Below are 23922 nucleotides of genomic sequence, written 5' to 3'. Positions count from 1 at the left end.
GTAATTGCGCTGGCCACATTGACCAGTAGCAACAGGGCGGCGCCCTAGAGGTTCCCACTTTTCCGGTCCAGCTTTTCCTCTAGAGTTGTTCTACTAACTCTATGGGTATACATCCTACGGATCCAGTTACGGGAGGGCTTGGTTCTTCCCCCCCTCCCTCCTATCCCCCTTGACGTGCTTGCACCCTAGATGTTCCTCTAGGTCTGCTTCTGCGCCCAATGCATGTCGAGGGCGGAGAGAACGGATATTTCACGTTTCAATGGGAACAAAAGAACGAAGGCGCAGCTGCAAAAATAAAACGCACGCCGCTCGCTAAATGTCAGTCTGGCGCTTTGTTTGACTATGATTTATGTCCGAACTTGAGCGTCTGCCTCCGTGGCGCAATCGGCTAGCGCGTTCGGCTGTTAACCAAAAGGTTGGAGGTTCGAGCCCTCCCGGTGGCGTCAGCAATGTCAACCTTTTTTTTTCTTTTTTTTTACGAGTACTCTTGATGCAGATGGTCGCGCTGCTAACAAAAGAAGTTTGACACAGTCGCCTTGCGAGCTGAAGCCGCGATTTCTTTTTCTCGGAACGGCGGCGCGAAGGTCGCCCAAGCTGAGTTGTACAACAATGCAGACTGTCACTGTTTGCGAGTTCGCGTTCTCCTCGCTTGCTGTATTTCGGGAAACAACAACGACAACAATATATATATATTCATATTGCTAACATGTTCATACAACTACGACGCTCTGCGTTCACGGAATACGAAGGCCGCGCCTCAACAATGTCGCTCATAAAACACGTCACACCATGGCGAGTACGCGGAGGCACCGGCTGACGCCAGGTGTGCGAAAGTTTATACTGACGGCACAGCGATGACAAAAATGTTCAGACAACGAGCTGTATATTGTCCACTAACACGCGCTGTAAGATATGTGGATAGTGATGTATAAGTTTACACGCTATAATATACAGCAAGAATATTCGTCTGGATCAATAGAAACATGCGAAGCATGCCTGCGTCTGTCTTATGGTACGTCACTTGTAACGCCTTTCTATGGCTTGTATACAATCCCATAATCGGTTCGTATATTTTGACGCATTGCTCTAAACGCTTAGTACCAAAATTATTGCAGTTAAGTATTTATTTATTTATTTTTTTAGAGCGCCATCAGCGTATAGTGGAGTGCGAATGCGTGATTTGTTATAGCCCGATATGAAAATAGAGCAAAATGTCATACAACACGGTCTTACTCGGCCACACAATCTCTTTTTTGACAGTTTCTTGGTGCTTTCTAAGCGGCGGTCGGATTTCATACTCCTTAAAAATGTAGCATTGGTGTTAAAACACCCCCTTGCCTAAAGCCACATTTCCATCTAATGCTGAGCTAGTAACAAAAACCAGTATTCTTCTATGATAAAAAGAGAAAGAAAATAATAGATGGTAGGTAGTGGCATTAACGAGAACTGAGGCCGGTTGGCTACCTTACACTGGGCGATAGGAAAAAGGGAGTGAAAGATCACGATAAGAAGAGAAAGTCTGCTGTGAATGTCGGTCACCGTAGCAATAAATTTGTGTTCTATTTCACCGACGGCCACTCCATGCGGTAGGTTTCAAAAATGGCAGCAGCGCTCTTGTGGCCTCTTGTAGCTGCTATATGCGAAGCCATGGTCGTAAGATCTTGTTCAAGTCGAATTGTTTTCTATCCAACTGATTTAGGGCTGTGCAGTGGTCTTTAATTTTCCAAAGCTGTGCATAAGAACAGCAGGGGTGCTATAACGTAAAACTATTCCAAACTTTTCTATTCCAATTCTGCAATCAGCCCACCGCGATTGGTGAAAAACGTTTTGGACCACCCCCACTACACCTGTTTGTCACGCGACGTCACGAAAATCGCGATAGCTCCCCATCTGATATGACATGTACACACTGATTATGCATAGTTTGACCGAACGATGCAAAAATAGTTCTTTCTGATACGACGCCTTTTCGCCCTTAGCCCTCGGCTATTGGTCAAAATTTTCGGGCTGCACCCACTTTACCTGCCTCTCACGCGATCTCACAACACCGCAAAAACTTACCACGTCAAAGTGAGGTGGACGCGTTAAATATACATTAATATGCCGAACAAATCTGAATTTTCTTCTGAATAGCCGCAGGCTGCCCCGTTCCGAAAGGAATAAAAGATGGCTGCCACCGATCGGTCCGGCACTGGCTAATCGCCCCTGCCGGAGAGCACGGGTTTATTTGCGTGTAATAACACCTTTTGCGTGGCCGTGTAACGTTTTCGAGAACTTTCGGTGCGTTTGCGACTTCGTTCTGCCAACTCTTCTTTGCTGAGGATCCGTTTTAGCGTCATTCGATATTGGGCTTCCGTTGCATGCTGCCGCGATTTTTGACGAGCCACGGCAAGCTAAGTAAGAAAAAGCGGACCAATCGCAGACGCCGGCACCACCCTCTTCACCCGGTTATCGATATTCAGTGCAGTGGCTCAGCCCCATCGAATTCCTCTCCACTTGTGCATGCTCCTCGCCTCTTGTGAGCCAATCAAATAAGGAAAGCAGCTCAGTGCAGGAAATGTTATTTGTTTTCAAGCAAATAAAAGTGAGCTCCTATGAACGAGGCGAGCATTTGATTGGTTTGTTCAGACAACCCTGCGGGTGACCGCCCGATACTTGCATCGGCGGTTACGCAAATTGAAGATTGGAATAAAAACACATTGGAATAATTTTACGTTATACGGCCCCAGGTGTTTTATAGTCTTCTAGACACGGCTGGCATTGCACTCTGCGCTGTGAGCCATTCTAATCAAACATGTGTATGCACTGGTGAATGCAACGCCTAGACGTAAGCTTCACAACATTGTTAGCTCACTTCACGGAAGCCCAGGTAAAAGCCGGAGTTGCATAGATGGGTCAAGATAATGCGGTCGATGCTGGGAGAATTCAGGGTTGTTCCACATATCCGATGTCATACGGTGCACCAGTTTGCTTAAGTGTTGAGCTGCGTCAGTCCTCGATAAAGCTACAGATAGAAGGTTTGTCCCTTCGTGGGCCTTCCCAGCAGCTTCGTCGGCGAGGTCGTTGCCGGAGATACCGCAATGACCCGGCAGCCACTGAAAGGCGACGTCGTGTCCTTTCGCGATCACATGATGGTGCGTTTGTCCTATCTTCATCACGAGTTGTCCACAGGACACGCGGCGAAAAGCTCTAGTAGCAAATCACCTCGCATCATTACGCCCTATAAACAAGTATATCACCACTCTTATCACCACCAACACCGTACAGCTGGATTCATTTAAGATACATCACATCTCTGCCACAACGTATTAATATTCCCTGATTGTATTCTTTCTGAAATGTGACATTTGTTACCACAGTCACACTACAAACATAGGACAACTTTCTAGCACCAAGCTGATATTGCACGGTTATGTGCTCATTCAGTACGTAAAAGCATATTTTCTTTTTTTCTCATTTTGCTCATATGCCAAAATCAGCAGGCATTGTTTGTGTTTATTTGTCTGCAAAGGGATAGTAATGACCTCGAGGTTTTGCGAAGCTCACAGTGCCACACTTAACACCGCAGAGACGCAGGCACTCCAGTATCAGTCCTTTATCTGCACTTCGCAGACTGTCGTGTCACGCTGTAACAGTTGAGGAGGACGTCGAGATGAAAGCTTTGGAAGGTTTATTTACATTATTTACAGTGAGAGTCAATTAACAGTCTTAGAGTCATTACGGGCCGGTAGCAACTCGAACGCTGCGGCCCGTGGCAAGACGCTAGAAAGAGATTAATCAAGGAATGCTCTAGGAATGCTCTCGGTCTGTGTCTTTTAAGCCCTTTGGTGCCTCGAAGACACGTCACGTTCGGCCAATGGGAAAGCCCGCTCAGGTGACGCCACGTTCGGCCAATCAGCGAGCCCGCTGAGGTGTCGTCATTTTGGGCAATGGTAGGCGCCCGTGTGATGGTGGCACACCCGGCGGAGAGGGTCGCTGCTTGGTCCCCAATTGTCCGAGGGCTGACTTGTCCCTGCGGCCTTGCCTTGCTGACTTGCAATGCGCCGTCACAATGGGCGGATGAGGGCGACGCTGCCAGGTTTTCACGGTGCATTACACCCGTCTTGCTTCTTGGACCCAAGTTACCTGGAACAGTGCCAGGCTCTCGCTTCACTTTCGGGAAGAGTCAAGCAGTGAATAGCTCCACCTGCAGCAAACGAGGTGGGGGCCGCCAACTTCTTTGCACGTGCCACGCCTCGGGAATGTGGTATCTGTGCTTTTGCCTCCTTAATTAGCTATGGTGCGATTCGACGTGGTCTGGTGAACTCGAAGGAGGCTCAGGAAACGGTCCCGTATCTAACAATGCGCGTTCATATAATGCTCTTCATTTTTGCCGGGCATGTTGTTTTTGTGGTTACGAGGTAGTGGGTTTAATTCACACCATCCTCATTTTGATTTGGGAGAAATGTAAAAAAAAGCTAATGTATTTAGACTTAGGTATACAAGATCTAGAGCTGTAAGTGATCGAGATTGATCCCGAGGAAGGCCCCATTACGCCGTCCCACGTAGCCTGTGTGCTGACTGAGAAGGTGAAGCACCATAAATTGATTCAATCTAGAAAATTAAAGAAAAAAAAATATACAAACGGTTAGGCTTCACCAACCGCGGAATTTCGTGCGAAAGCACATTTCCTTGGATCAAATTAGGCATTTTCTTGCTCCATGTTAGGCATTGCTAGGTCGTTGTTCGGCTGGTTGCTAATTAAATCATTTGCAGTCGCAATGTCTTTCATAAACTGTTGATTTATTGCGCAGATGATGCGCATATTCACGTACACCGGGTTGCATAATGCATAGAGGGTTACTGGGTGGACACAGGAGGAGGAGGAGGATTGCAGGATTTGCACAAAGACCACTTTGTGGTTTCACACCGCACTGGCCAGTGTTGTGGAGCAGTCTTCTCACTTGAATGAAGGATATGCCGGGGAAAAGAGGTTGCCTCAGGGAGGTGGGCAGGCTTGGGCGGATTTTTCTTAACCCTTTGTTCACAGACTACAAAGACGCTGTAGCTAGGGCGAGCGATCACTTACACGTTCTTCAACCTATGGAAAGGCCAAAGCCAAGGTCACGTACAAGGGGCCCGTTACGAAGTCCAAGTCTTTGGTGTGTCGCAGTGTGTCACACACAGAACGCACAAAGCCAAACGGGTTGTCAAACAGTTCCCGCTAGAAGATGGCCGCCGCAGCCGTTGTCGAAGACAGACCATCGTGAAAGACATTCAGCAAGAGCGGGCACTCCCATAGTGCCCAGCGGCCGAAGCCACTGTCACGCACCAAGCCGCCAGCATTATTACCTCAACCAAATATTCTGTTTCGGATTTCGGTTTTGCGTGTTTTAAACGCCAGCTGCCACGCGTTATGCCCCAACCACTGGCATGCGTCCGAAAGCGTCGGCAGGCACCGAACCATCAAAAGCTTCAAAAGCGTCGGTCAGGATCACGGCGAAGCGTGACTACGCGCAGCGATTATGTCTACTGCCGATGCTAGAAGTTTGCCGACTCGCGGCGACGCTGCGCCAGCGTGCACCAGTGAGAGGCTGCGACGCATCGCAAGCGTCAACCAATCGGAGGCTGCGAATCCTCCGGCTGGTATGCCTATGATCGTCCGAGTTCTTTGGACGCACGACGCGCTCGACAGTGTTCCAGAAAGACAGTTTTGTAATAGTAGGCCGACAATGACACGACCGACCGACCGACCGACGACTGTTGGTTGTGGCTGTGCGACGTGGATCCGAAGCGACTTCGAACGACGCAGACTAATCCAACCTGCCCACTGGATTCCGCCGGGGCTCGGTACGATCGTCTGCTAAGACAGCCAACTGAATCACGATTGCCGCAACGTCTGTGCTTGTTGTGTGTGAATTTTTCGGGGTCAAAAAGAATGGAGACATGTTTACGAGTTCCGAAGTCTGGACAATCAGCACTCGCCTATCGCCGATGTTGTTTACGTTAAGCGTAGGCCTAGCACGTCCGTCGCGTTCGTAACTGGCGATTGAAGGAACTCAGCTTAGAAACTCCGTCGAACGAAATTAATTTTCAGGTCCGTTTGGTGCGGCAGTGATTTAAAATATGGCACTCCTGAAGTCGCGCGATGTGTGATGTGGTGAATGAACCGTGTGGAACTTGGGGTGGTCAACAGCGGCGTGTTTCGTGTGACTCAACTTTAACGGACAAGTTCTGTGCTGTTTCCAGTGGCAAAGATAACTTCCGAAAGCGACAGACACTAGTAGCCAAACTATGGGAAGTACTTACATTATCAGCCTTGCCGCGCGTTTGAGCTGACACTGCGCTCTTCTATTCGGCATGTGAATCCAGTTCAGTACAAGTTCACTGTGCTCCTTCACTCACTTCTTTCAAGTGCATCCGTCTTTTGGGCTAGTTGGAGATAAATCGCTCGTGTAGCAATCAAGAACGCTGACGCACTGAAGCATACGCGACAACGCAGTCATGTTTGATTCAGTGTGTCCTTATACTTGAGCACTGCAAAAATAAATCTGTTTGCAACGTGTACTCCGTGTGCAGTGCATAGCAGGACCTGCATCATGCATGATTTATGCATGTAGCAGCGTATACCACGATTGCTTCGATGCCTGCTTCAGAAGCAGCAAGTACTGAGTCAGTGAAAGTGTATTTGATTTTTTATCTCACTTTTTGTTTATGGAAAGTGTAGCTGGTGTGAGTGCATTGTGTGAGTGCAGTCGGTATGCTTAAACTGCTGGAATCCCTTCAGCTTCTACTAAAATGTTTCTTGCTGCGATACTATAAATTGTAGTCCGGACGAAGATCTACTCAAAACTAAGTTACTAGTGCATCTGTGCAGAATGTGTTTGATTAACAAGTTAACACTTCCACAACAACCATATGCCGATGCACAGCATATGTGCTTGCAATAAATACATTTCATAAAGGTGAACGACAGGGCGTACAATAACAAACTTTGCAGTAGCACTGCGAAAAGTGTTGCCATGCGTAACAGCCACAACAAAACTGCTGCACGTCCAACCTACTTCCATGGAGGCACCTCTATAAACACGGTTCGGGCCCTTACCATTCTGGGTTTAACATTTAGCACTTCTCTCAACTTTTCCGCATATGTCATCAGCACTGTATCTAAGCATCGGCCCATTCTTGGTTTTGTGTCCCGTGTCTCCTTTCCCTGATGACATAAGGTTTTCCGAGCACTCTACGCTTCTATCATTCTGTCACGACTTGAGTACTGCTCATCAGTATAGTTCCCGTACCAAACTCGCTACGCTAACAAACTGAAGTTTGTTCAGCGCCGGACAACATGCACCCTCTATTCTCATCTTTTCGGTTGTCGCAAGCTCATGCCAGCCTGCGAGGATTGCCTTAAACCCCTCACGTAGCACACCCTGCAATACCAGCGCAACATTGCACTAGTATATACTGCAGGGTGCTTGAGGGCTCTCTGAACAGCACTAATCTTTCTTCAGTTCGTCTGAACAAGTGGTCAGCACAGCCCAAGCCCTCAGCGTGCCTCTATAGCCCGACACCACAACTCCATGATTATATCTGTCATACACAGCTTTCTCTTCACCCCCCTTGGCCATTTAGATTCTGCTTCCTTGGAACTGTAGCATGGAGCCCACAGACGATCCCCATGTTCACCCGGCGATAAACTTGAAGACATGAACAGTAGATGTGAGCTTCTTCTTCAAGTGGGACATGAGGGCTCCAAGAGAGGTCCCGGTTCACAATGACACCCAAAAACCGATGATTTCTCTTGTAGGAGATAGGCTGGCCATTAATGCATACTGGATAACGAGACATTGGTTCTCGTGTAAAAGCGACTAACGCACATTTTTCTGTAGAGATGGTAAAGCCTTGTGTGTGAAGATAGTGAGATGCCTGTGTTGCTGCTTTCTGCAGCCTTGCGCGAACCTGCCGATGAGTGACCGCTGATGACCAGATGCAGATGTCGTCGACGTAGATGGAGACACTCACTTTTTCCGGTAGGTATTCGGCCAGCCCAAGAAGCGCGATGTTGAAAAGAATAGGGCTTAGAACCCCACCTTGGGGAACTCCTCGGCATATGTAGTGGTCGGTAGTCGGACCATCTTCCGTACGTACGAACAAGTACCTTTGTGTCAAGTAGTTTCTGATCCATCGTGATACTCGCTCTCCTAGTTCAATTGTCAAAAGTGCGTCTAGAATGGGTTGATGGGAAACGTTGTCGTAAGCGCCTTTCACGTCCAGAAAGAGCGCTACGGATAATCGTTTGCAAGATTTGTGCTGTTCTACAGATGACACTATATCGATGACACTGTCAATCGATGAACGGCCTCGTCGAAATCCCGCCATAGAATGAGGGTAAATCTTGTGGTGTTCTAGGTACCATTCAAGACGCATGAGGATCATGCGTTCCATGAGTTTCCCGACGCAGCTGGCAAGTGCTATAGGCCGATACGATGCCAGTTCGAGCGGCGACTTTCCTGCTTTTAGTAGCAGTACCAGGTGGCTGCGTTTCCACTCCTGTGGGACAACACCATCTTGCCATGAGCTATTAAAAAGGCTGAGGAGTTCTCATCGTGCTTCTCGGCCTAGGTGGCGCAAAGCAGTAAATGTTATGCCATCGGGCCCTGATGAAGACGAACACCTACAGAGCGCCATAGCAGCTTCTAACTCTTCCATAGAGAATTTTTTTTATCGGATTGCTACGTTATAGTTCTCCCGTGCTTGCTAAAACATGCAAGTCAAATATTCGAGAACTACAGAGCGCGCAAGCACAGGCACTACATGTTTGCTTAGGACTTCCGCGGAGCGCCTCAACAGCAGGAACCATTATAATGGCTCGAGACCATCCGATCACGACTTACATTAGCATCGACACGCTTAGGGCCCATGTTCGTCATGTTTCACGCATGCAATGAAGCTCTCTTGCCTGCCTGCCAGAACGACCACCACAGGCGTCCTTCTCCAACGAGTCAGCATCCATCGTGCCTCCTTACCATCGGGCTTCACACCCTCAGCACGTTCAACCTCAGCTTTGTGGTGTTTAAAACAACCTCAAGTGCGTCTTACGGTCCGAGGGATAAGAAAGAAGACTGACCTGTCTACCTTGGCCTTGAAGCAAGCAGCTCTGGATTGTTTGAACACTTTCTACTTTGACCGAGTCCACATATATACGGATGGCTCTTCCACTCAGACCAGCTCTATCGGCGCAGTGGTTATACCATCACGATCAATTAGCCCCCAATACAAGTTTTCTCACATGACAACATCGACCGAATCGGAGCTTGTTGCCCTCCGAGGTGCCGTTGATTACATCAACAACCAACCCGCAAATCGGCGGGCCATATTCTGCGATTCGAAGGCGGCCTTACAATGTCTTCTGTCACCTCTTCGTCGCGAGTCGTGTGAACAACTAGTGTCGGAGATACCAGAAATGCACCATCGTATGATAGCGAAAGGACACGACGTCGTGTTTCAGTGGCTGCCTGGTCATTTCGGTATCTCTGGCAACGACCTCGCTAACGAAGCTGCTAGGAAAGCACACGAAGGAGCAACCCTTGTTTCTGTACCTTTATCGCGGACTGACGCAGCGCAACAGCTAAGCAACTTACCACACCGTATGACATTAGAGAAGTGGCACACACCTGAATTCACCGAAGAACGATTGCATTCCCTCAACACCTCTATGCAACTGCGGCTTTAACCAGGACTTCTGCGAAATGAGGAAACAATGCTGTGCCGCTTACGCTTGGGCGTCGCATTCACCAATGCATACACGTTTTTGATTGGAATGACTGATAGCGACGACTGTAATGCCTGCGGTGCCGAGGAAACTAGAACACCTAATGCGCTACTGCCCATCTTTTCAAAACGAAAGACATGACCTCTGCACAGCTCTCAATCAGCTAGATAGAACACCGTTCACCTTGAAGAAGATCTTAGGACCATGGCCTCGCATATCGCAGATACAAAAAGCCACAAAAGCTCTGATGCGATATTTAAAGGCTACTGAATTGAGTCAGCCTCTGAGACCCGGACTGAGTAACCGAACGATATACCCAGTAGACTTTATCTTCTTCTTTTAACCTTTCCGTCCCCTTCTCCCTTTCCCCAGTGTAGGGTAGCCAACCGGGCTCAGTCCTGGTTAACCTCCCTACCTTTCCTTTATCATTTGCTCGCTCTCTCTCTCTCCTTCCTTGGGAAGGAGAGAGAGAGAGGCACTCCTGTGTATTGTGCACCCGTTGAATGTGTGCGTGTGTGCTGTGCTGTGTTATTGAGTAAGTGTGTGTGTGTGTGTGTGTGTGTGTGTGTGTACGTGGAGGGGAAAGAGGTCTCGTCTGCATCCTCCAAATTCCTGCTCTAGATGGCTGGTTATCAGACGCTCTAACATACAGGCATCAGCCTTTTTTTAGTCTAGAATGCCAAGTTACCACTAAGATTATTATTATTAATAATATTACTACTATTATTATTATTAGAATCATCACTACGACCACATTGATTGCGTTGAAGCCAGCGTGACACATACTTAAACATATTTCTGGAGCTTTGTGTGCTCTCACTCTTCTAAAAAGAGTGCCAAAGATGTACGTCTTCTTCATGAAAATGGTGGTGTTGTCTCGAACACTGCTCATGCCTTTGCAGACATTTCTGCTTGCTATATGGTGTGAAATATGCTTTAAGTAACCTTCCTTCTCAGTCTGGCATAGTGTGCACGCTATCAGTCAATGCAAACCTTGTTTTCAAGAAGTGTATGAAGTGCCTTAAACCTCCCTTTCTTGTGGTGTTGATGGTATTTCTTCCGCAGAGCTTAACCCTTTGAGATGCTGTCTACACAATTGTGCACAGCAGGAGAGTTCATCAATAGCAAGAACACCGGTGAAAGTAATGGTATTTAAATGTGTTTCATACATCTTTAAATATTTATTATTGGAACTGTGCTGCAATCTTGAATAATGTGCAGAATGTTTTAGCAAAATGAGGGGGAAGATAGACGGCTGGGTGTTTTTACTCTGTGTCAGTATGCTGTATGTAGTGGGGTCACTTCTTTCATTGTTTTTTACAATATCATGCACCAGGCATAATTTTCAAGTCGCTGGGTAAGTGCTTTTCAAGCTTTTCAAGACACGAAATAGTGCATGTTCTCATATTTTGTGTGCTTGTGGTGAGCTTTCGCATGGAGTTGAAATTTTGTAACTTGACAAAATTCATTAAAGAATTGAAAATTCTTAATATTTTCTGCAGCTGTACACTTTCTACGATTCTGAAAATGCACTTTAGCAGGGAAGAAGTTTGGGCGTGTTGGTGGTATGCATTCAGACTGGGATACATATTGTGTAATTTTTTTTTTTTTGCGCTATGTATCCCAGTCTGAAAATGCAGTAGATTGGGTGAAAGCAACTTTTCAATCAACGGGATAACGCGGTATCTAAAAGGGTTAAGACGTATGGAAGCATACTTGTTCCCTGTTCTCACAAACATCCTCAATATTTCCCTAAAGTTTAGTACCTTTTCTAGAACTCGGAAGATAGCATGGTCTATGCCCATGCACAAATCAGGTGCTAGATGTGCAGTTACTAACTGCCGACGTATATCCATCCTCTGCATAGCGTGAAAAGTGTTTGAATCGATATTTGATTCTTTGCTTTCTGTTAGTGCTTAGAGCATTTTAATAAATGAACATCATGGCTTTTTGTGCCGACAACTTCAACTTATTTGAGGCTGTTAAGGGTTCACCACTGCATCGACTTCCAAGAAGATATTTTTCACGCTCAAACTGGTGCAGAAACAATAAGTACTCCTTAATGCTTCCAATACTATGGCGTTAGGTTATATGCAGAAAACGCACTATGTGAAAATTTGGTACACCCTACGTGATGCTCCACTCCTTATGGACATGAAATGGAAGATCTTGGTGTGTACTTCGACAAAATGCTAAACTTCTCTTCAATTAGATAATTACACAACATGCCCTTCACGCTCTTGGAATTGCATGCGGTATATTGCATGATTTTCACTCGCCTATTGTGTAATTCTGCTGTGTGCCGCCAACTACTAGAGTATGCTTCTGTAGGAAGGGGTGCAACGAGCAAATTTAATTCTAACCTCATTGAACGCATCCAGAATAAATTTATATCTATCTTAAAGCACCACTTTTGCCATTCTGGCGACCACAGTTGAGCCTTCTCAAACATACTTGAACACGGACCTCTAGATTCAAGACTTAATCACAACTTTTGTTCCTGTATAAGGTGGTCCATAACATTATGCATTCCCTAAAGCTTCTTGATTATATGCATTTGTTCGTGCCGCAACAGTATACCAGGTAGCATTCCACATTCGTTACCTGGCCTTGTCGCAAGATTGTGTTGTACAAGACTCGACTCCAAAACATACTTCAGAGTTCGTTTCCTGTGTTTTGTGTATCTGTAGATAATCACGTAGGATTTACTCCCGTTTATTTTTCCTTTTTTCCTTATTTGTATCTCTATAGTGCATTTTTTTTGTCTACCACATTCATGTTTCCGTACATTTTGCCTCGCACAGTGCTCGTTATGTGCACCAGTACAAAGGCTCTCTAGCTGTTCCTGGGCACTACAATAAACATTTGAATGATTATTATTATTGTAGTATAAAATCGTGCTTTTTAAATATGTACTAGTATACTATTTCAGTGCAGTAGCTTTTGTGCAATTAAAAAAAGGGCATGGATGGATGGATGGATGCGAAACTTTAATAAAAAAAAAGGGCATGAATAAAAAAGTGCAATAATAATATGCTATGTGCCTAATCATATGCATTGTGCTAATAATTTCGTCTGAGTAATAATAACGGTTAGCTACTGTATCGAGTGTTGTGCAATGAAATATGCCACATCAATTATTGCGTGCTTAGTAGAACAAATTGAATATATCTTTCTCAGTATAAACATCAGAGAAGGCTGAAAACAATAAAATAATTTTTTTGTGGTGACGAAGTGTACAAATTGTAAAAATACCCTGTTTTTATATATCTTATACTACGCAAATGAGCTGCCCCCATACATTCGAATAAGCGCTTCAATAGTACGACTCGGCAGAGGGCAACGAAAGACCCCCATTAAAGCCCTCCAATTCTCAAGCTTGTATTATCTGACGGTATGTCACTTCATTATTGTAAAGAAAGACAAACTTGACATGTGGAAAGCAGTCGCAATAGAACATGGCCCTTACACTTTGAAAATGTTTTATAGCAATACACTCAATGTGAAGGCCTCCGGATGCGGTGTTGATGCATCAAAACAACCCAGAATAATAGAGGTGATCCATGGGCTAGATTTAACAGAATCAAGAATCGGGGGCAGACAAGCTACGAATCACATAAATTTTAGGTATTCTAGCTTTTTTTTGGGGGGGGGGGATTGCTATAGGTGTTTGAATTCTTTTTTGCTGATTTTCTCACAACCCACTTTTTCACGTTTCTTTCATGCACCAACAAGCATAATTATATTGACACGGACGCTTTATCTGTATCTGGTTACCGTATTTCACCACCTAAAAAAATGTTGAACGTTATCGCTCGGTGCAGGATGCGCCTGAACGCATCGGAAGTTTCGCGAATGTTATCGATGGTTCTGTCTGTTGTCGAGGAACCAAGTTAATATGATTGCATACGCGACACGAATTGTATAGTAGTTTCTGGAAGGCGCGCGGGCACAAGTGAATAGGCTGTAACTTTCGACGACTGATGTATGTAAACCGACGCACTTGACCCGCAGACGAGATTTTTGACGATCGCCGGCATTGCTCACCGGTATCGTCGCGATTGTGTCTGCACTAAGTATTTACCGTCACTACTACGTGACAATATTTCCAACACAAATTTTTTCAGTGATAGTTTGCCCGCCTGACTCTGACATAGTCGGCTGTGCAATGAGCTACCGAAAAATGAAACGGCGCAACTGTTTTTGATGATATGGCATCGCGTGCAGGTGTTTGCAAAGCAATTTTGCAGGCAGACGACGCGCGAGTGCTGATGTCGATATTTTGTGCACTATTTTTACTTCAAAAATTAAAACAAACTGTTACGGCAGGCGTATATTCATTATTCAAATGTGTTTTTTAGATATAAAAGCGCATACAGATCACTAACTTATTGTTTCAAGCTTAGTTTACAGGAGGCTGTTTTAGGCCGGGCTTTGATGGATGAAGATAAAATTGTCCAGCAATAGTGCGCCGCAGCCGAGGAGCGAGCTTCGGCGCCCGTCAGAGCTTCGCTCCAGTGGTTGCGTGCCCTCTTCCTCCGACCAACGCGAAGCGAAGCGTTCGCTTGTCGGCGCGCGCCGGAGCTTGCTGACGCGTGCCAGTGGTTGGGGTATTACGCCGGCTGCGCTGATAGGCGCGGTATTCGCTTTCGCTTCCACAACGCTCGATCGCGCGGGTCTTGGTGCGGAATCGTTTTATATTTCAGTAAGAATGATTGCTATCGATCTTTACAAGTGTCCATCGAATCTGTGCAACGTGCAATTTTATATAATAGACGAAACACGCCTTGTGAAATGAGGAAATTATTATTTCGCTCTTTATGAATCCTCGTTCCGGGCTTTTTGTGCGTTCATCCAACGTTGTGGCATCAGGTGTGCAGCAGTAGTTCCCTTACGAAGCTGCAACGGACCGCATGAGCTGAACTAAAAAATGTTGCTTGCAATCGTGTGTCATTTCGTTATTAACACCTCATAGGAATACTTGGTGTAGAGGCGAAACGTGCGAAAGTGGTGAATGGGTGGCATTACAAACAAGGGCAATTGGCTTTAACATACATGGCGTAGAAAATACCCGACTCACGACTCATCGCAGGCAATACTAGAAAATATGAAGAATACGTCTGATTTCCAAGCATTCCTCCATTCTCGGGCATTATTTCCTGCATTTTAAGAGCACAAATACGTGGGCGACTGCGGGTTTCCTAAACAACTTGGCCTGAGCCGACGCAATGGTAGGCAACGTACAAAGAGCTGGCCACAACACAGGCTCTCGATCAGACCATATTAGACGCTCGGAGAATGTCTTCTACTCGCCTTCAAGACAAATGCGTGGTTGCAAAGACTGTTTTCTGTCCTTCAGAAGACCGAAATTTCGAGTTACGAGGTAGTGGTCTTTGGGCTCCTCGGCGTTATATCATGCGCGATCTGCCAGATCAAGCAACACACTCCCGTGTTGCCCACTCTTCGCAATTGCTTGTCACGTTTTGGACAAGCGTTAGTACCTTAAGCAGGGATACAGGGTGTCTCAAGGAAGGCTTTAAGTAATCTTAAATAATAGGGTTTCGGAGGTAAAATTGTTGTTGCGCGAAGTGATCAGGGGCCGTGGCGGGCTCTATCAGATTGGTTGCAAGTGCTATTTAGGGGAATAATTCAATAGCATTTGTTCATTAAATTTTTAATTATTATAGTTTGGTGGTTTATTGTGAAGAGGAAATTTTCGTGGATCACGAGTTCGTCCGGTATCCACTGTTAGATATGTGAAATTGTAATTACGCGCTGAGTGACAGCGCTGGGAACCTCAGCTCTCCAGACAAGCCAACGGGGTCCTGCGGCAGCTGGGCGCGGCAAGACTAGGCCCACGCGCTGATGTCACTCGGAGCGGTGCGCGTCACACGCCATCCCGCTCTTTTTTCTACTGCCCGAACAGAGGAAAGCGGCGTCGTGTTCATCATCCGCTGGAAGCTCCTTACACGCCAAAATGTGGCTTGTCATCACGAGCGCCGCGTGCGGCCTTCACCTGCGACTCCGCGAATGCATTGCCCGATGCGAAGCGGTTTGCTTTGTGTTACACCGCGGTTGCTTTTCAAAAGCTTTCCTTGCTTTTGCACTCTGGTATTTAGGTACCGATTTCGCAAAATGCAGCCAAACCTACACTGTGGTCGCAGTCATGAAATTCCTTTATTTCTCGAGACGCCATTGACGTCGTAGAAAATGATCTTGAAGGCACGGGACTGCGCTGTTCCCCTGAAAAGTCGGAGCTTCTCCTATACCGCCCCACACTCCGCGGACGCTCCCCACGGGGCTCCACGAATAAACGCCAATACGAGGAAATAGAGCTGAACCTGAGTGATGGCAGACCCATACCCGTGGTCCCTGGCATCCGCGTTCTTTGTATGACCATAGAAGCCAACGGAGCTAACTCTACGGCTATCTCCAAGATCCGTCGACAGACCGCTAATACATTCAGACTGCTGAAACGAGTGACCAACCGACGAGGAGGTATGAAAGAAGAAAGCCTCATCCGCCTTGTGCAATCTTTTATGATCTGTCACATTACTTACGTTGTGCCCTTTCTCAACTGGTACAAAGCTGAAAAGACTAAACAGGACATCATCATCAGAGGAGCCAATAAGCAGGCCTTAGGACTACCCAAACCCATCAGCACGGAACTTCTACTACAATTAGGTATCCACAACACGCAAGACTAGTTAATCGAAACCAAACGCCGATCTTACTAAGAGCGACGTACCCTCACGGAAACGGGCCGTGGCATTCTAACCAATCTTGATATCACCTACCACCGTCAACATGGAGACAAACACCCAATACCATGCGACATTCAGCAATGGATACACGCCGACCCTATTCCGAAAAACATGTGCCCAGACCACAACAAAGAACGCAGGAAGGCACGAGCTACCTCCCTCATTAATGCTTATGCCAACACCGTGGGCGTCACCTTCGTTGACGCCGCTGAGTACCAAGATGGACGGCGCTTTTCGGTGGTTACCACAGCAGGCGGCTTGCTCCGACATCCTTCCAGCATCGTTGCCCCAAATGCCGAGACGGTCGAGGAAGTGGCCATCGCCCTGGCCACTCTTGATCCAGCCTGTCACACCATATTGAGCGATTCTTGCGCAGAAATCAACACCTACATCAAGGGTCGTATTTCTGAGAAATCACTCCATATCTTACAAGCCCAGCATTTGTCTGAAAATTAAATCACCCTCGTCTGGATCCCAGCACACGCCGGCGTTGTCCACGCGCACCTCACCAACCTGAACGAGGTTACACACGCCGTATCACGAGGACTAGTCAACCGTGCCGGAGGTAGTGCAGGTGCACCCGCGGGATGCGACTGCCTTACAAGATACAACGACCTTGTGAAGTCATTTTACCTCTCAAGAAAAACCTTGCCCACCCCTCACCGCAAAAGTAACAGAGCACAGGCAACCACCCTTCGCCGGTTACAGACGAATACATACCCCTCCCTCACACGCTATCACACCGTATACCCCGACATCTACACGAGCCAGACGTGCAAGGTCTGTAAAACTGAATCAGCAACACTCCTTCACATGCTATGGGAGTGCAAACATCAATACCCAGACCTTAATCCCGTGACCCTCTCGTCGAGATGCCACGCCGCCCTGCGCAGCTCCCATCTCGACGCCCAACTCTAGGCGACCCCGCAGGCCTACGAAGCCACGAAGAGGCAAGACCTCGATGTCCCATCGTGGGAGGTCTAGGCCCAGCCAACTGAACTGCTGGTGCTCATTAAAGTTCACTCTCTCTCTCTCTCTCTAGTAACGCTGAGAAGCTCACACCATATGCTCAAATTGTTGGCCTTGCAACCAATACATAACTGCGCGCGATTTTTCCCTCAGCGTACCGAACGCAGAATCATGTCCTCTGGGGCGTTGGCCAGCGCTGTGGCGATTCTGTCCTTGAGATGTTGGATGCTTGTTGGAGCTGTTTGGTGCACTTCCCTTTTTCATGTCCCCAAGGAAAAAAGTCCAATGGTGACAAATCTGTCGACCTCGGTGGTCGCGAAATGTGCCCGCCGCACCCGATCCGCTAGGAAATAATGTTCACATCAAAGAAATGCGCACCAGAAGAAGGCGAATGCGGTGGGGCTCCATCGTGTCGGTACCAGGGCCGTAGCCAAGGGGGGGGGGGGTGCTCATGGAGCTTCAGCCCCTCCCGAAATTCTTTGGCGCTGTCGTGCACCGCCGACCAAAACAACCCCCAGCGCCGGAAATCATTCTGGATTTTGTCTAAAATATGCTTTTCGCGTTCGAAAAGACATTTCAACGCGAACATTGCCAACTCCGGCTGGATTTCGCGCAGCGCCCATGCACCGGGGATCACATAACGCAAGGAGCCCCATCCGAGCACACTTTCAAGGGCGCTTTGATGACGAGCGGGCTCGTCGCGGCATTTCGCGGAGGCCGAGGAACTTACGGAGCGCATGGATTTCAACTCTGAAACTTTATAGGTATTAATTTCTAATAAACTTTTGATGCGAAAGGTGGATTGACTTTTCCAAAGTCATGTTCTAGATTTTCAATGCCGCAACTTTGTGCGTTAATTGTTGTTTTAAACATTTGATGCCATAGGTGCATTGACTTTTCCAAATTCGTACATCGGACCATACAACGAGACAACCCAAGTCAATACACTATCAGACAAGTTGACAAAGCACGCTGCGAAGTCCGATGAGACGAAGCGTTGTGGCGGTTCATTTTTGCCGTTATGTCACAGAAAATAATATCAACATTGTTTTTTCACCTGCGCCAAGGTATCCACGTCAAACAATAAAGCCAGGAAAGGTGATTACGTTCTTATTGATTTTCCACGTTGAATTTCATTTGCGACGACACATTGAGCCTCTTCAATTTTTCTATCGACACCCGCTGACTGGCGGAGCCTGCCAGAGAGCATACGTTTTTCTTGTGTTCCTCGGACCCCCGCAGAGCGCCTTTCAAAAATCCACTCTTGCCGAGTGGATTTTCGCCTGGCAGAGTTTTGGACGCTTTCTGGCTAGCAGACGAGATAAATAAATAAATAAATAAATAAATAAATAAATAAATAAATAAATAAATAAATAACACATTTACCTGTATTAGTTTTGTTACTAAGCATTTAGGACAATGCGTGAAAATATATTGTTACGGAAGAATGAACGAAGAGAGGAAGAAGATCGTGAAGCGCTGGCTGCTGCGGGTTGTTGGCGGTGATCCATCTTGTCTACGCTGACTCATCCTGTATATATATATTGTAAATGCAGTCTTGATATACTCGTAACATCGCCGTAACATATCGGTGGAGGTGCGTTGTACCACGGCTGGAAACGGAGCTCCGCAGTGGACGTCGCATCACTGCCGCACAATGAATGACGGTGAGCACGCGGGATCAACGTCGTTGCCGCCTCCAACGTCACCGTCGCCGCCTACGTCACCGTCGCCTTCGGTTGTGGTGGTGCAACCCAAGGATCCTGGAACTTTCTGCGGGACCGATGGCGCCGACGTTCAAAAGTCGGTGGCTATGTTCGAACGCGTGAGTGGAATCAACCGATGGGACCCTGCGCTTATGCTAGCCAACCTGTTGTTCTACCTACGAGGCTCGGCAATGGTGTGGTACGAAAACCACGAAGAGGAGCTCACCAGCTGGGACCGATGCGAAGAGCAGTTGACATAGTTGTTTGGCTAACCAGCTGGGCGTAAGGTTTCCGCAAAGTAGGAATTGGCCTCCCGTGCCCAATGCCCCCATAGAGTCCTATGTATCGAACATCCAGGATGTGCTGGCACTTTGTCGTAAAGCCGATTGCGACATGACAGAAGCTGAAAAGGTCGGGCACGTGCTTAGGGGAATATCTGGTGACGCCTTTAGTCTGCTCATGTGTAAAAGCTGCTCGACTGTTGATGCCATCATTAAAGCGTGCCGACAATTCGAGCAGGCAAAAAAGCTGATGCGTCTTGGAACCAGTTGCCAGACTTCCCAATGCTGCCGCAACGTCGACGTGTGAAGATCAACCGGCACATCAGCATGCGTCGCCATCAGAGGACGTGGTGTGAGTCGTTCGACGTGAACTGGATGCGATGGCACCCGCAGCTTTCTGTTCGCGTAGCCCTGATGCTACCACTTTTTCGTTTCCTCTCGTACAAGCCATCGTTCGCCAGGAACTTGAGAACATAGGATTACATTCTGTCTGTGCTGTCGCCAATCCCAGAGCTAAAGAACGCCTTTCTACTATCTTCCCTCCAGCCCACCGCTTCGCTCTGCGTCATCGCAAGCCGACTGAGTGGAGAACGGCGGACGACCAGTCTGTATGTTTCACCTGTCGGCGCTGTGGTCATGTCGTCCGATACTGTCGCAACCCGAGGCTTTAAATACCTTCCACGGCGACCAACCTGAGCCATTTTGATGAAAATGCCCGCAATGTTTCGCCAACCACCGAGTCTAATAGCGCAGACAACTCTGCTCGGAACACGTGGTACAGTCGCTCACCATCGCCGCGTGGACACCAGTCTAGCTCATCGCAGACACGTCGCCCATCTTCCCGTTCACCGCAACCGCGTCGCCTTTCGTCCCCTGTGGCGTTTGGCCGCATCCTTTCAGAAAACCAAGAAATGCAGCCCTCGGAGGTGGTGCTGCATTCCCTACTACCGCAGCAAATCATCTGTCTGTGCCCACAATGAGAAGTGTAATAGACGTTAAAATAGACGGCGTACCTATCCAAGCACTCGTCGACATTGGAGCCCACGTATCTGTGGTGAGTGCCAGCCTACCTAGACGCTTAAACAGGTCCTCACCGCAGGAGCTGCCCGAGTGCTTCGTGTGGCCGACGGCGGCGTGCTGGTTGTTCTTGGATTGCGTAATGCGCGTTTAATTATAGCCGGCCGCCCTACTTCTGTTCTCGTTGCTGAGATCGACCACTACCCTCACGACGTTATCCTTAGATTGGACGGCGGGACACTTTGGAGTTTTGCGTACATACGACCGCGTACGACGCCGGTTTTTCTGGCTGGGTCTCTACCGCTCTGTGAGTCGTTATGTCACAATTTGTGAACTGTGTCAGCGCCGGAAGAAACATCCGCTGCCACCTGTCGGGCGACGCGATCTCATTGAATCTCCCTCTGAACCTTTCTTTAGTGTAGCGCTTGACCGGCTTGGCCCTTTTCTAACGACGACTAGGGGAAATAAGTGGGTCGCCGCCGCTACTGATTACGTGACACGCTACGCGATAACAAAGCCGTTGCCGACTAGTTGCGCAACAGACGTCGCCGATTTTCCCCTTCACGAACGTCATTCTCCAGCACGGTGCTCCTCGACAGTTACTTGCAGACCACGGCCGGTCGTTCTTGGCTCGAGTTGTGGACGACCTCCTCCGCTCTTGTGCCACTGAACACAAGCTGTCCACCCCCTAGCACCCACAAACGAACGATCTTACGGAACTTCTCAACAGAGCACTCACAGAGATGCTGTCAATGTACGTTTCTAACGATCACCGCGACTGGGACGCCAAGCTGGCCTACGTGATATTCGTGTATGACTCGTCTCGACATGACACCGCAGGATATTCACCCTTTTTATAGTCTGTATGGTCGCGACCGCACAATGCCCTTTGACACGAACTAACCTTCTGTGCCCCGCGTTGCCACAGAGTAGGCTCGCTGAGCACGCTACAAACCGATTATGGGATTGTATCCAAGCCATAGAAAGGCTATACAAGTGATGTAACATACACTCTAAAAATTTTTAACACCCTTAAGGGTGTAAATGACTTGTCCCATGGGTGACACCCTTTTTGGGTGTATTGCTACACCTCAAGCAAAGGGTGCAAATTAACACCCTACAAGAGAAGGGGTGTTAATATGACGTCACCTCGCCTATGGGTGTAAAGCTAACAACACCCTTTCTATATGGGGTGTAACAGAGACACCACCCTTTCAATATGGGTGTAGCATGGACAACACGCTTCCAAAAGGGTGTTATCCCTGCAAGTATTTTAGCGTTCACTACAGCCATGTAGTTAATGGGCAGACTAGCTGTTGTGAATGCTGCCTAGCCTTAGCTATGGTACTACCTTGTTCAGTATGAGCCAGAATCTGTGAGGCGTCGTCATATTGCGCTTCTGGTCCGTCATGTGGTAGCATAACGTGCGACCCTTTCAGGCAAACAATTGAAGGTTTCACCATTGCAGCAAGGCACACAGGCCATGCTTTTCGTAATCTTCCTCTGCAGTGATAGTACACTGCCGGTCGGATGCAGAGCGCAATAACAATGCGCGCTGCACTAAGGACACAGGATCTCCCGCACCTTGGTGCACCAGTACTTATAACCCCGTGGAAACAGCACACAGCCAAAAGCATAGTTACATGCATTTCAGAAATAATTAAAAACCTCCACTTTTCTTGGTCAAACATTTTCGCAACACCAGCTCGACCAGGAGGGAAAGACACCACAGCTCGTTGTTGTAGCTCATATTGAATGCAATAGAGCACAAGCAATGCATGGATTGGCGACGGTAACAAGTACAGTACTACAGAAGCATATGTTTGCCTGTCAAACAGTTTTTTGCCGTTTTAAGCACACATTTTACACCTCTATTCATCAAAGTTGTCATTTATCGCCACGGGATGCTTCTACTACTACTTTGACACATGACTTAAAGGTAGCACTCAAAGCCAAAGAACAAAGTGCTTCCACGTCGAATCATGTTTCAGCATTTACAAACAAAACAGCATGTGTAGCTGTCCTTGCTGTTCTATAAGCATGCACTATTTCCTGAAATATATGTATGCTCCATTTACTGAAAGATACCTGCTTATACCCAATAACTTTTTCACCATAATTAATTTATACCCATTTTCACCATGTGCTTAATAATAATAATAATTTAATAATAATAATTATTAATAATAATAATAATAATAATTTATACCCATAATTTTTCACCATGTGCTTGCATTGAATATTGCAAAGGCATTGTAAGTTAAGCTACCAGAGCAACAATCAGCTAGTCTAAGGTTACCTAATTGAACAACATCATTGTAAAATTTGCGACGAAATGTCAGAAGTATTTATTTCATTCAAGAGAAATGGTTACATAATAATGTTTGCACATTTTAAAAGTAAAAAGGAAGATGAGTAAAACCATACCAATACAAAGACATAAGCACCGAATAATGGCACAGGCTTGCTCAATTAAATTTTAAGCAGAACAGTTTTTTTAAATAACCTCACTACTAAATATCACGTTTTCATTCGAAAAGCACTGCATCTTATTATAAAGCACAAAAATAACCGGTCACATAAGTAAGAACAAGTCTGAGTGTGTCTTTAACACAAGGATAAAAAGTTGGGCGAGTTGGTACAGTAACATGATCTTGGATTGTAGCGCGAAGTGGCATGGACACAGACTAGAAGCAGACAGGATGAGCGCTAACTCTCAACTAAATTTTTGCAAGCTAGTCTCTTATCAAGTATACCTGTAGGCATTGCGACCATTGTGCTCCCAAGATGCATGAGGCATTAGTCATTGCAGAGTTGTAAGGACATGACAATCCTAGGATGATTATGTTCTTGAGGCTTTTTTTCCCCACTTTCCATCTTTTGAAACGTGTATACTTTAGTCATGAATACACAAATGCTACAACTGGCGTGTGATAAGTTTTGCATCTTATTTCCTAGCAGCTCATTGAAACAAGCCACGATGACAAATTTAAATGCTGTTACCTCATCAGACATTCAAATTTCTTAAACACAAACAAAACCAGATAGGCATTAGAGTGAGCATCACTTAAATACATTACACTGGTTTAAAGTTATTGCGCCACTTTGTGCCAGGTAAAAACGTTAGAAACATCAAAAATGTTAAGATTCTACGGCCAACCGTGAAAACTAAATAAAAAATATCATTAAGCTTTCTTAAACGGGTACAGGAGCTTTACAACTAGCCGTCTTGGTGATGGACACGCAGATAGATGGGCAGCCATTCCACTGAGACGAGAATGTTGAGGGCTTCGCATGGAAGTCTGTGAGACACTGCAGAGTAGTTCTTGGTCCACATGAAGGAGGTTGCTTGCATACACGTCTGGGCCACCATACTGAATGCATGGTGTTACCGGAACTTTTTCCCCCTGCATTGTGGTAAAAAAGCATGGTTA

General features: G+C 46.8%; 1 non-coding gene across 1 annotated transcript; it reads left to right on the top strand.

Annotated features, from left to right (window-relative positions):
• Positions 1 to 369: 369 nt before the first annotated feature.
• On the top strand, positions 370 to 443 carry TRNAN-GUU (transfer RNA asparagine (anticodon GUU)). Its single transcript has one exon. It is a non-coding gene; the product is annotated as a tRNA-Asn (tRNA).
• Positions 444 to 23922: the final 23479 nt, after the last annotated feature.

The sequence above is a fragment of the Dermacentor albipictus genome, unplaced genomic scaffold (assembly GCF_038994185.2).
Source record: "Dermacentor albipictus isolate Rhodes 1998 colony unplaced genomic scaffold, USDA_Dalb.pri_finalv2 scaffold_11, whole genome shotgun sequence".
Taxonomy (NCBI): domain Eukaryota; kingdom Metazoa; phylum Arthropoda; class Arachnida; order Ixodida; family Ixodidae; genus Dermacentor; species Dermacentor albipictus.
This window is presented reverse-complemented; position numbering and strand designations above follow the sequence as displayed.